We start from the raw sequence: 12,090 nt of genomic DNA on the forward strand, positions 1-12,090 counted from the left end.
ATGTATTCTCTCTGTCCAAGGGATAGCTACCAATAGCAGCTAGACGGTGAGACACCCTGCAGTTTGTGAGTCATCTGCAGACTTTCTAAGGACTTTCTACCATCTACAAAGCATTAGTCTGATATATTGTTGTAATACTCTCTGCTTGCCTGGATGAAAACAATTCTCAAATTTCTTGCTACTTTGCAAGACACAACATCCTGCTTGACTGCCACCCATCCACCAACCAAGATATTCATCCTGTACACCACCACTTGCACACAATAGTCTCTGGAGTGTGTGCCATTTATAAGTGCTACTATTCATCCGGTCTACCCTGACTACGCTTCTAGACCCGTGTCACCAAGAACAATTGCAGCAGGTGCATTGAAACATCAACCACAGGTTCTACTCCATCATTACTTGGAACCACACTCAATGACCTCTTTATTAGATATCTCTCATTAACTCATCTTTGCTCTGTCAGATCCTCCCCCTCAGCTCCCAGCTTCTCATATCCTCCTTTCAGATCCATGTCCCCTCACAACTTCCATTTTTCTGCTTCCTTCTTTGCCATAACCGTCAATCATTCAAGCTCTCACTGTCAAGCAGAGAAAGCTATGAGCTAAGTCCTGGAAAGTTGGATGGATATCAATGAGTGGATCATGGACGGATTTTCCACGGACTCTTCCTGCCTTCCTACTATAGACCTAAAGTAAATATGAGAGAAAAAATAACAGCATCTTACTATGGATTGGACAAAACAGTCTGTGGGTAGAGCAGAACAGGAATACAGAAGAAAAGTAATCATACATTAAGTAACAGAATGGATATTCAGTTCAGTTCAGTTTCAGTTTATTGTCATTTAGGAACCACAAATGCAATGCAGTTAAAAAATGAGACAACGTTCTCCAGAATGATATCACAAAAGCACACGACAAAACAGACTACACCAGAAAATCCACATAACATTTGGTAATCCCCAAATCCAGAGTCCAGAGAGGCTGCTGTGTATTAAAACCGCGCTACCATCTTAGCGTGTTCCCCAGAAAGCAGCTCCAAACCCACCAGACGAAACAAGACTACGCAGACACACCAAGTCAAGAGACCAACTCTACCACCCAACAAACCAAAAACTAAAGCTACAAGACCTACACAAAACTACATAGTTACATATAGTTAACATATAGTTACAACAGTGCAGACAATACGATAATTGATAAAAAAAAACAGACCATGGGCACAGTAAAAATAGTTCAAAGATATTAAAAGACTATAAGTTCAATAGAAACCACCACACAGTTTCCACAAGTCCTCAGGGTCCCGATATTCTCGTCATCCCACACAGGTGGCAGAAGGGAATACCCCCGCTATGGACTTCCATGGCGCGGGACCCAGCCTCGCAGACGCAGCACACAGTGAAAGCTCCGTCGGACCCAGCCTTGTAGACGCAGCACACAGTGAAAGCGCCCCGACCACAGCAGACTACAAGTCCATGGAACCTCCAAGCCTCCGACCATCCCCTCCGACGCAGCCTCTCTGAGCACCATCCTCTGCCGAGCGCACTACGGTTCCCCCACCAACGGCCACTGGCAGCACAATCCTGAGGACTGGGGGCCAGTTTTCCCAGCAGAGACCTGGACCTCACAACAGCAGCAGCAACGAAGAAGACCTTCCTGGAGATTTTCAGATGTTCCTCCTTGCTCCCATGTCTGTTTCTCAGATTAGGATTGTGCACGGCACCCCGCTTAACAAATAACAGATATCAACTCTGGAGTGGCAGCTGCAAACTGCGTCATGCCACCATCTTGGTCACGTGATAAATTTAATACAGTAACTGATGATGTTAAAATCCTAGAAATGCCAATCCACGGCAGGCTGACGGAAGCATAAGAGAGCAAAATGGAAGCACAGATTAAGGTAGACAATGAAGTGGAACAGAAAAGTCAAAGCTAAACTGAGATTGGAGAAATTGCCAAAATATAAGACCAGAAGACCAGAAAACGGAGGGGCAGAATTAGGCCATTTGGCCCATAGAGTCTGCTTCATCATTTCATCATGGCTGGTCCATTTTCCCTCTCAGCTCCATCTCCTGCCTTTTCTCCATTACCCCTCATAACCCGGCCAGTCAAGAATCTATCACCCTCTGCCTTAAGTATATGTATACAGGCCCAGAGCTATGAAACGCTCTTCATATGAAAAGCCATTCAATCTTGGAATCATTTTTGTGAACCTCCTTTGGAACCCTCTCCACTGTCAGTACATCCTTTCTAAAAAATAAGGAGCCCAAAAATGCTTACAATACTACAAGTGAGGATTTACCAGTGTTTGATAAAACCTCAACATTAAATCCTTACTTTTATATTCTAGTCCCTCTGAAATAAATGCTAACATCACATTTACATTCCTCACGACCATCTCAACCTACAGATTAAACGTTAGGGAATCCTGCAGTAGGACTCTAAAGTCTCTTTGTGCCTCAGATTTTTGAATTTTCTAACACTTCGAAAATAGTCAACCCTTTCATTTCTTCTACCAAAGTACATGACCATACACTTTCTGACACAATATTCCATCTGCCACTTCTTTGTCCATTCTCATAATCTGTATAAGTCCTTCTGTAGTCTCTCTACTTCTACAAAACTACCTATTCCTTCACCTATCTTCGTATCACATGCCAACTTTGCAATAAAGCAATTAATTCTGTCATCCAAGTCATTGACATATAATGTAAAAAGAAGTGGTCCCAAAACAGACTTGAAAACTCAGGGAGCCTGGGGAACTAGAGACAGGGTTGCAAAAACCCAGGTCGGACCTGTTGCTCTTAAACAGGGCTGGAAAAACCCAGGGCAAAAGAAATGCTCTTGAGACGTGACTGGAAAAACATGGAGCAGACCTGATGCTCTCAAGACAGGGCTAGGAAAACCCAGGTAAGATATAATGCTCTTGGGTCAGACCTGAAAAAATCATGGGCAGACCTGATGCTTTCTGGACAGGACTGGTAAAAAGTGAGAACAGGAATGCATATAACTCAGGAAAAATCCAAATACAACTTCAGAGCAATCCACATATAACTTGGGAAGAGTCTGTTTAAAACACAGAAGTTTTGCATTTCGTACAGCTCGAAAACATAGCACAACATGGAAGTCCTTGTAAATGGTGCTGACCCAGAGAATCTCGCAAGAAATCTTTAACATATAGAAGAGAAACTCAGAACCAAGCTTGGGAACCCTCAGTACGATGCCTTTGGAACCTTCGAAATGAAGCCTTTGGGACATGGACTAAGTAGAGAAGCCAATCTTGCCTCTAACTGACCTATGTCCAAGCTGCTGTAGAACCTCTTTTGGGACCATTGCAAGTGGAATTATTCAGTCACAGAGCACACTTGCAGGAATGGACCCAAGTGCAGATGAACATGAGACTGCTCAGGAGTGGAGAATGGCACTCCACGATAAGCTCTGGCAATGACTCCACCCAGGAGTGGAGGAACAGCAGACTTGCCATAAAGAGATGGAAACAAAAGGCTAGACATAGGAATACCAACAGAGCATAGGAGGCACATCCTTGAGATACCATGAGAAAAATAATTCTCCATCAACACACAGTAGGGCTGCACTGAGAGGCTCATTGAAATAATCATAGGATGTGGGAAACACATGCCAGCCACAACTAACTTGACAAAATCAAACAGAAAGCATGTGGTCTTAATGGCTTTAACAATTAGTAAATACAGATGTTTGAGCAACCCAGAAGCCCAAAGCTTAATGGCAAGTTGCAGAGGCTGGCAGGCTCATGACGCAGAGGCACAGCCTCGTAATAACAGATCATCCCTTTGGAACTGAGATGAGGATTTTCTTTAGCCAGAGGTTTGTGAATCAGAATAATTCATTATCACAGATAGCTGTGGAAGCCAAGTTATTTGGTATATTTATATATTGGGGTTTGACAGATTCTTTATTAGCAGTGACATCAAAGATTACAGGGAGAGGCAGGAGAATGGGATTGAAAGGAGCAATAAATTAGCCAGGAACAAATGGTGGAGCAGGCCCAATGGATCAAATAATCAAATTCTGCTCCTATGTCTTATTAGCAATTTGATGGTAGAACACAAATAAGGAAGCATTCACTTCAGGAAACAAGCTAGAATTGGTCTGGGATCACAACCAATGGCTCTAACTACTGTTTTATTGGGTAACACTGCACCAAATGGGAGGACATCAACATGATTGTTGGCTTCCCTCAGATGGAGTAAACTGTAAGAAGGTTGCCACAGACAGCAACTGTCAATGTTACTCAGAATCACATCTCCTCTCTCAGGACATCGATTGGAAGGCAAAACCTGACAGCAAGGAGCAGTACCTTCCATGTTGTTTGAAATTTGTGCATTTTGACCTGGCAGACATTCAGTGCAAGGAGGGCTGTGTCATCTCCTAGTTCCCAGCAACTCAGCTCAGCACTGGGAAACCATTGAATCCCTTATCAGAAGTGAATAGATTTGCTGATCATTGTGCTTTCTCATAAAAGTGAAACCATCATTGGATGCATTACTGGATATCTTTCCCCAGCACCAATGATCCCTTTATCTGTCTTTTCAGGCATTCCACTTGCCAAGAATTTAGAGACAAGATGTAGCTTTAGGCCAAGATACAGAACACTGTGTTCCAGTCTGGTAACTCATTCAGGACAAAATTATCAGGGCAACATCTATGAAGATCTATCTTGGGTCCAACAAATCGATGCAATTACAAAGAAGTCACGCCAGCACTTATATTTATCGTGAGTTTGAGGAGATTTGATATGTCACTGAAGACTCTAGCAAATCTACTTTGTCTTGACAACTTAGCTCTCATATATCTAACACAACAGTTTGATGCCAATCACTTCATCATCATTACCTCGTATGGATATCTTGAGTCTGCTGATCAATAAGAAGCAAGGCTTTGCCATCTGACATTAAGAGTATTAATATCATATTTTGGCAATGCATACAGTTCATCATTGATTTACATATTGTGTTTAATGCAACTAAATACTACTGTATCCCCCACTGACATTATTTTATTGATATTGTATTATTTTCATAAGGGGTAATAAGAGGAGTTGCAACCAGTAGTGAAAGAAATATGTTTAAAAATGTAATTTAGTTTAACCAGCATTGAGTGCCTTCATAAGCCACATCAAGAGAGAATGGAAATTAAAACAGGAGGAAGTTGTTGGTGTAACCAATGGTCCAAATAATGTACCAGCTAAATTCTACTTGCAATATTTGCTTTGATTAACGTAGCTAAAGTGATGACATGAACAGGAACTGCATGCATTTCTGGTCACCTCATCACAGCAAGGATATGGACGTTTTGGAAGGATGCAGGAGAGGTTCACCAGAATGTTCAACACATACAAACAGCAGAAATGAGCAGTCAACAGATGCTGCCTGACCTGCTGAGTTCATCCAGCTTGTTTGTACATGTTGATTTGACCACAGCATCTGCCGTGTGCTTTGTGTTCACCAGAATGTTGCCTGGATAAGACTGTGAGCAATAAGGAGAGACAGGACAAATTTGAATTGGTTTCAACCTGACAGATGAACATAACATTAGGAGAGGCAAAGATAATTTAGCTACAGTCCATTTCCAAAGATAGAAATTCAAATACTGGAGGGCGAGGCACTAAAAGGTGAAGAGAAGATGAGAAGGGAAACGTGCAAGATAAGTCTTTTTCACACTGAGAATAGTCACTTCCTAGAATTCACTGTGAGGCATAGTGGTGGAAGCAGATATTTCAGGAGCATTTTGACAGGCACCTGAACACAAAGGGAATGGGTAGATATGGATGATATGCAGGCAGAGAAATTGAGTTTAATCTCTGGCATCATGACCATCATGACAAACATCATTCACCAAAGGAATTGTCCCTATGTTGTACCATTCAGTGTTCTAACATGTATTCTGTTTTAAATAAATGCAGATGTTTCATATTCCCAGAATTCGTATGACATTGTTAAAGTTGTGATTCTTTACAGTACGTGTATCTAAATTGTAAGAAATGTACAATGCCAATTAATCTTAGAGTTTAAACAAATGTTTTTGAAATACAAGCTATACCATTCCAAACAGGCAAGATTTGTTTTTAATTGTGTCTTTCATATTTAACAAAAATAAAACAGCAGATGTTATTTATTTTCAATGCATTTTCTCATCTTCATTACAGGAGTGTGATGAAATAGTGCAAAGGTAGAGGAGGCTGGTGCTGAAACGATTAAGAACATCAGGCCAGAATACCTCAAGGTTTAGAGCATTTTGTCAATGACATTGGATAAACATTGGGGTATTTGGTTGTTAAGGTCAGGAAGCTATTCTTTGTGTAAAAATGTCACGTTATTTGCAATGTTGCCATAGGTACAGTGTCCACAATTTCCATTGCTTCTCTTCACTGATGTTTGGAATTTGGGAATGAGGCTGTTACTTTCAAGGAGATGATCCCTTACAATTTATGACAATACCGGGTTCTGTGGGTCCACATTTTTCATCAACCTCGCCAACCTTATCAGAGGTCAGTGAAGATGTGTTCCTAATTACACTTGAATTATCTTGCTTTGAATATCTTAAAAGGTTAGTTACCTGAATTCAGGTGCACACACTGAAAATTTTTACTTAGATGGATAACTGCAGTGTGACAGCCAGTGAAACACTACAGTGCCAGTGATCACTGATCAGGTTTCAATTCCTGCCGTAGTCCTTAAGGAGTTTGTAAAATCTCCCCGGATTTCCTCCCACATTCTAAATACTTATGGTTAGGTGCAGTGAGTTGTGGGCTTGCTATGTTGCCACCAGAAGTGACGTGACTCTGGTGGGCTGCTCCCAGCACAATCCACAGACTGTGTTGGTCATTGATGCAAAAAGATACATTTCACTATATATTTTGCTGTTTCAACTTGCATGTGACAAATAAATATAGTTTTTAAATAACCTTCAATAAATGTTTAAGTGTTTAGAGTTAACAAATAAATTACTAAATTTCAGGTGTCCCATTCAAATCACATCGATTCCCTTCATTGTTTACCATGGAAGTTGTTTACCTGCTCTCTAGTAAAGCAGAGAGGTGTTTCTTTCAAATGCAGGAGATGTCGTGATGCTGCAAGAGGAAATTGGAATCTAAGCATTTTGACATTTCTTAAATTCTTTTAGAGACAGCCGATTGCCATCGCTCCAGCAAAGAAAAAAGTTTCCAGATTATCCTCCTACTTCAAGCATTAGGAATATATCCAGGGAATCTTAGATAATTACAAAACTCACCCGACAACAAGGTGACCTCAGCTGTATCCAAGGAATTTTTTTGTCAACAATTTGTGATATTTGTCAGTGTTCATGAATGGTGTTTCTACATAGCTAACAATAACTTGAACACACTATTTTACTGATTGGAATTTTAAAATAAATATTTCCATTGTATTAATTTTGCTTAATCAATATATGTTAAAGTTTTATTCAATTTTAAGTAAAGTAGGCAAAGGATGAAAAGGAATTCAATTTTAATCTATGGGCAAGACCCTACCTCAACATCAGAACAGTGTATTCAGACAGGAATTCATGTCCAAACTTTGTCAAATGGCACTGACCAATCAAAGAGACCTTTGTTGATATCGAGTAATTTTGACAAATTGACAGGATTAAGATTATTTTCATTCCATAGCTAAGCATTCTAGGAAGCAATGCAGATATTCTTATTGGTTAGACTGCACTCATTTACACATTGTCAAAGGAAGTTCATTCATTTTCAGATCCAGTAAAGCGTCAAATATTTAGATTGTGTTTCGCCTAGTCGAGAATCCATGCTGCAGCCAAAGTACGTGTAACGCTCTGATTCATATTTTTACTGTTACACTGTAGGTACTTCATTTTGGCAGTTCTGTGAGAGCAGTCTGTTGTTTTCAGCTTGTATGGGTTACTGCTGAAGGTGACAGATGAAATGGAATGTGTGCGATCCAATTAGCAGGAGGTTTTCTTGGTGCGGGACAATAGGGTTGGCCTCATTCTGGAAGTTCTGTGCTTTGCTGTCCTTTCGTTAGGAAAGCCTAATGTTTGAAAATTTAAAGGGCAGCCAAATGGCAACTCTTCCACTCAGAGTGTTGTGAGTATGTGGAACGAGTTGCCTGTGGAATTTGTATTGGTGGGAACAATTACACTGTTTAAAAGACATTTAGACAAGTACAGGGATATTTAAGTTTTAGCAAGATATGTGCCAAATGCAGGCGAATGGGACTAGCTCAGGTAAGCATTATGGTCGAATAAGACAATAACAGCACAAAATATACTGTTAGAGTAGATTTAAGCCATTTGGCAAAATGTCGTCTACTCTGCTAATTGTTTCTTTATCTGAGCCTCATTTTTCCACCATCTCGAGGTACAAGGATCGACTCAAGCGTCACGTTTATTCGCTATATACATGAATTACGTACTTGCTGTGGTGTGTTGGCACCACATTCAACATAAAGCAACAACATTCAACAATCATCAAGAAAAATAATTATATTAAAAAAGTTAAAGATATGGAATAAAATGTACATAAATACATAACTACTGACAAGTATTTATAATGTAAGCAGCATTATAAAAACAGGTTTATAATGTTTGCAGTGCAGTGACCGGGTAGTAGATACTCGGGGTGGGGGCAGTTAGTAGAATAGTTAGTTGGATTAACAACCTGTGGGAAGACGGTCTGAAGTTTTTGTTTTGTGAGTCCTATGGCATCGAAATTCCAACAACCACCACTTAGAGCCGCTTTCAAAGAGACACCCCTTTGATGGGAAGCCGTGCGTTCTGATTCTAGACTGTCCTACCAAAAGGAAAATTCCTCTCCATTTCCACTCTATCCTCATACTTCAAACTTCGGTTTCAATGAGATTCCCTCTCCGACCCCCATCATTGTTCTGAACGAGGTGGGGGTGCATGGACAAGATGGGCCGAGACAGTCCTGTTTCCATGAAGCATACTCAATGTCTTCATGAAATTGAGGAGAACATGACGTTTTAAATTATTCATCTGTCTTCTGTCAGACGTCTCGAAACCAGCCAATGGCAGTAGTGGGTCCGTAACTTAATGAGATCAGGGGTGGGAGACCTGAGTTTGTCTGTTTGTTTGCGTTAACCCTCGAGGGTTCGCTTTACTTAGTATCATCATCTTAACTTCAGTTGTAAACTCTACAAAGTGAGTGTTGGCGATGAAAGAAGTACCGAGCTCTGCTGTTACAACTACTGCTAAATCGTTCTGGGTTAGACTGACTGGTGTGTTGACACCTGGACTGTATCCAGGGCACTGACTATCCACAGGGGATTTATCAAGTTCCTTCACTGGGTGTCTTTTCAGCCGACTGACGTCTGGGCTATAAAAGACCCGAAGCAATCGCCAGCAATGGGAAAGAAGACAAGAGAGTAGAAACCAGCATACTCGAGAAAGAGAGGGCTTCGGGAGAGTCTGAATTCCAGTTGAGGTGCTGGCGCTACTTCCCATAAATATCTAACAAATCGCACTTCAAACTGAACTCTCTCTCTCAAAGTGTCCTTATCTATTTGGATTCGCGTCCATCTCCGGTTTCCCCGAATGAATCATGTCCCACACCCTAGCTCGTAACCACGTCCACAATTAGAACATTGGCGATTTTTTTTTTGCTTGTAGACATGCGTTAGTGAATGTTAATATAAATATGTTTAATTGAATATTGTATAATGCAGCGATCTGGAAGAATTAATGTTTGAAACGAATGTCCAATCTGATTTTGCAGATGAGAAATAACGCAAAACTTTAAGTGATTTATCACATTCGATGCATACGGCTAGAATCTGAATTATAAACTGCTTCTTCACCTTTATCTGTAAACAGAGTGCGGTAGAAGTTGTTCCAACGCAAGATAAGGTTCACAGTTTGTCGCTAAACGTTTCTCCCAACGTCTTCCTACTTGTTTGTAACTCCACATTTAAAAGTCATGAATTGTCTGAAACTCTTCACCGTCCTCCTTGTCGCCTTTGTCTTCCACCTCAGCTCGCTGGACGGAGTACAGGCTGTCCAGGGCAGGTCTGTGTATTATTACCACTTTCTCTGAATTATATATTGATCGATTATGTTTAATATGAATATAATGCTGGTGTTGATAATCACATAGTACAGTAATGGTAATTTATTTATAGAGCGCTTTTCATACAGACGATATAGTTCAAAATATTTTACAATGAGATAAAGTCCCGACATGAAAATAAAAATAAAAACTGAAAATAAAAGACAAAAAGATGTTAGTTAAAAGCAAGTTATAAACGAGTTTTGAGTTGACATTTATAAGTGTCAACTATGTCTGCACCCCTTATAGTTTTAGGTATTGAATTCCGTAGTTAAGGGACTTAGTTCAAAAAAGCTGACCTGTCAATCATCTTTTGAGAGAGATTGTTTAAATATAAGAGATCGGCAGAAAAAGACTTAAGAACTGGAGCAGAATTATAAAACAAAAAATATCCAGTGATGCACCCCGGTTGCATTGGCAGCTTTCAAATGAAGTAAAGGAACTTGAAAATCAACTTTAAATGATACCGGAAGCCAAATGTGGAGTAGCTAGGACGCTATATTAATATATGCTATCGATGTTTTCAATTATGTAAACACTTGGCCAGTGCCGATACAAATTATCAACAAATCATTTTCTTGTTAGCAGTGTGAGTCTTGGTAGCCAACAAAGGATTGCGAGAATCTAACAGCAAGTTAATTGTACTTTCTGTGATCACTCCAGGACAGAGTCTCGGGAATGCCTGTCACACACAATATAGTAATTGTATTTTGAGATTGTAGTTACATTGTTCTTTGTTCCTTTTAAATTGATGCAAAGGTCTTCAGAGAAATGGAAGTGTTAGGGAGAATCTTAATAGCATCAATTAATTCAACATCGGGCAGAGATACAGGGGAACCTATGCCTTATTTTCCTTATCATCTCTATTAGGAGACATTAGCTGCCTGTAACTCTCTTACTTTCTGCTTTGTTTGACTGGAATTATTACTGCACTTAAACTTGAATAAAAGCTTTATGGACATTTCGAGGAAAATGAGTTTGATTTCCTGGTTGAAAATAAATGAGGGTTTCAAGTAGGGCAAAGATGGACATTTTCATGGAGATGCTTCCTGGTGCTGTGCTGGGGACCTACACAGTGATTGCTCCGAAATTTCCTCTGCATTTCAATGCCCTTATATCCAACTTTCTCCTGGGATCCATGCCAGCACTCCCTCAGTGTTAGCATTCCAAAATATCAGAAAAGTGTTGCTTCAAGTCTATGAAACGGCTGTCCTATCAGACTCCAACAATTGCTGTGGTACCTGTCACTGTGCAGAAAAAAAAGCCTTGCAAACTCACCTCCTAACTTAAATTGAGTATTTGCTCTCTAGTATTTTTCATTCCTACCCTGGAAAACTGCTTGCCTTATCAATGTTTCTTTTAATTTTATATACTTCTATCATTTTGCCTCTCAGCCTTCAAAGCTCAAGGGGAAACATCCCAAATCTCTTGCCTCTGTCACAATGATTAAGCTGTGCTCCTTGTTCAATATCGCACTGAGTAAGTACTTCACTGACAGAAGTCATGACAACTGGGTGAAACTTTAAACATTTGCTGCTCTCTTGGTTGGGTGTAAAAGACTCCAAGGCATGCTTAAAGCTGCTTATTCTTCTCCAATGATTGGGCTTAGACTGCTAAGTACCCATAGCATTATGTGTGTGTTGTTCTAGATTTCCAACATCTACAGAAGCCTTTGTGTTTCAGTCCTGCAAAGATTTAGAAAACTTTGTTCTGTTTCTTCTTTCACAGATGCCACTTGACATGATGAATGTTTCCAGCTTCTCTCACATCTATAGACTACTAACATCTATAGATTTTCATTTCCATAACGGATGGCAAAGGGTTTTTGCCTATTGCTCCAATCTGTTGTCTCACTTGAGCAGTGAAGCATGTATATTTTATAAGAAAAAAATTGCAAAAGTTTGCACCATTGTTTAAAATCTTGCTCATGCGACTCCAAACCAGTCAATACAGGTGGTGATCTTTGGATTACTACCTGAACCACGGGCAAATTGGCATGGGATC

General features: G+C 40.2%; 1 long non-coding RNA gene across 1 annotated transcript; it reads left to right on the forward strand.

Moving 5' to 3' along the window:
• Positions 1–6,194: 6,194 nt before the first annotated feature.
• On the forward strand, positions 6,195–10,040 carry LOC132403499 (uncharacterized). Its single transcript, XR_009515275.1, has 3 exons — positions 6,195–6,263; positions 6,375–6,528; positions 9,855–10,040. It is a non-coding gene; the product is annotated as an uncharacterized LOC132403499 (long non-coding RNA).
• Positions 10,041–12,090: the final 2,050 nt, after the last annotated feature.

This window comes from Hypanus sabinus, chromosome 13 (genome assembly GCF_030144855.1).
Source record: "Hypanus sabinus isolate sHypSab1 chromosome 13, sHypSab1.hap1, whole genome shotgun sequence".
Lineage (NCBI taxonomy): Eukaryota > Metazoa > Chordata > Chondrichthyes > Myliobatiformes > Dasyatidae > Hypanus > Hypanus sabinus.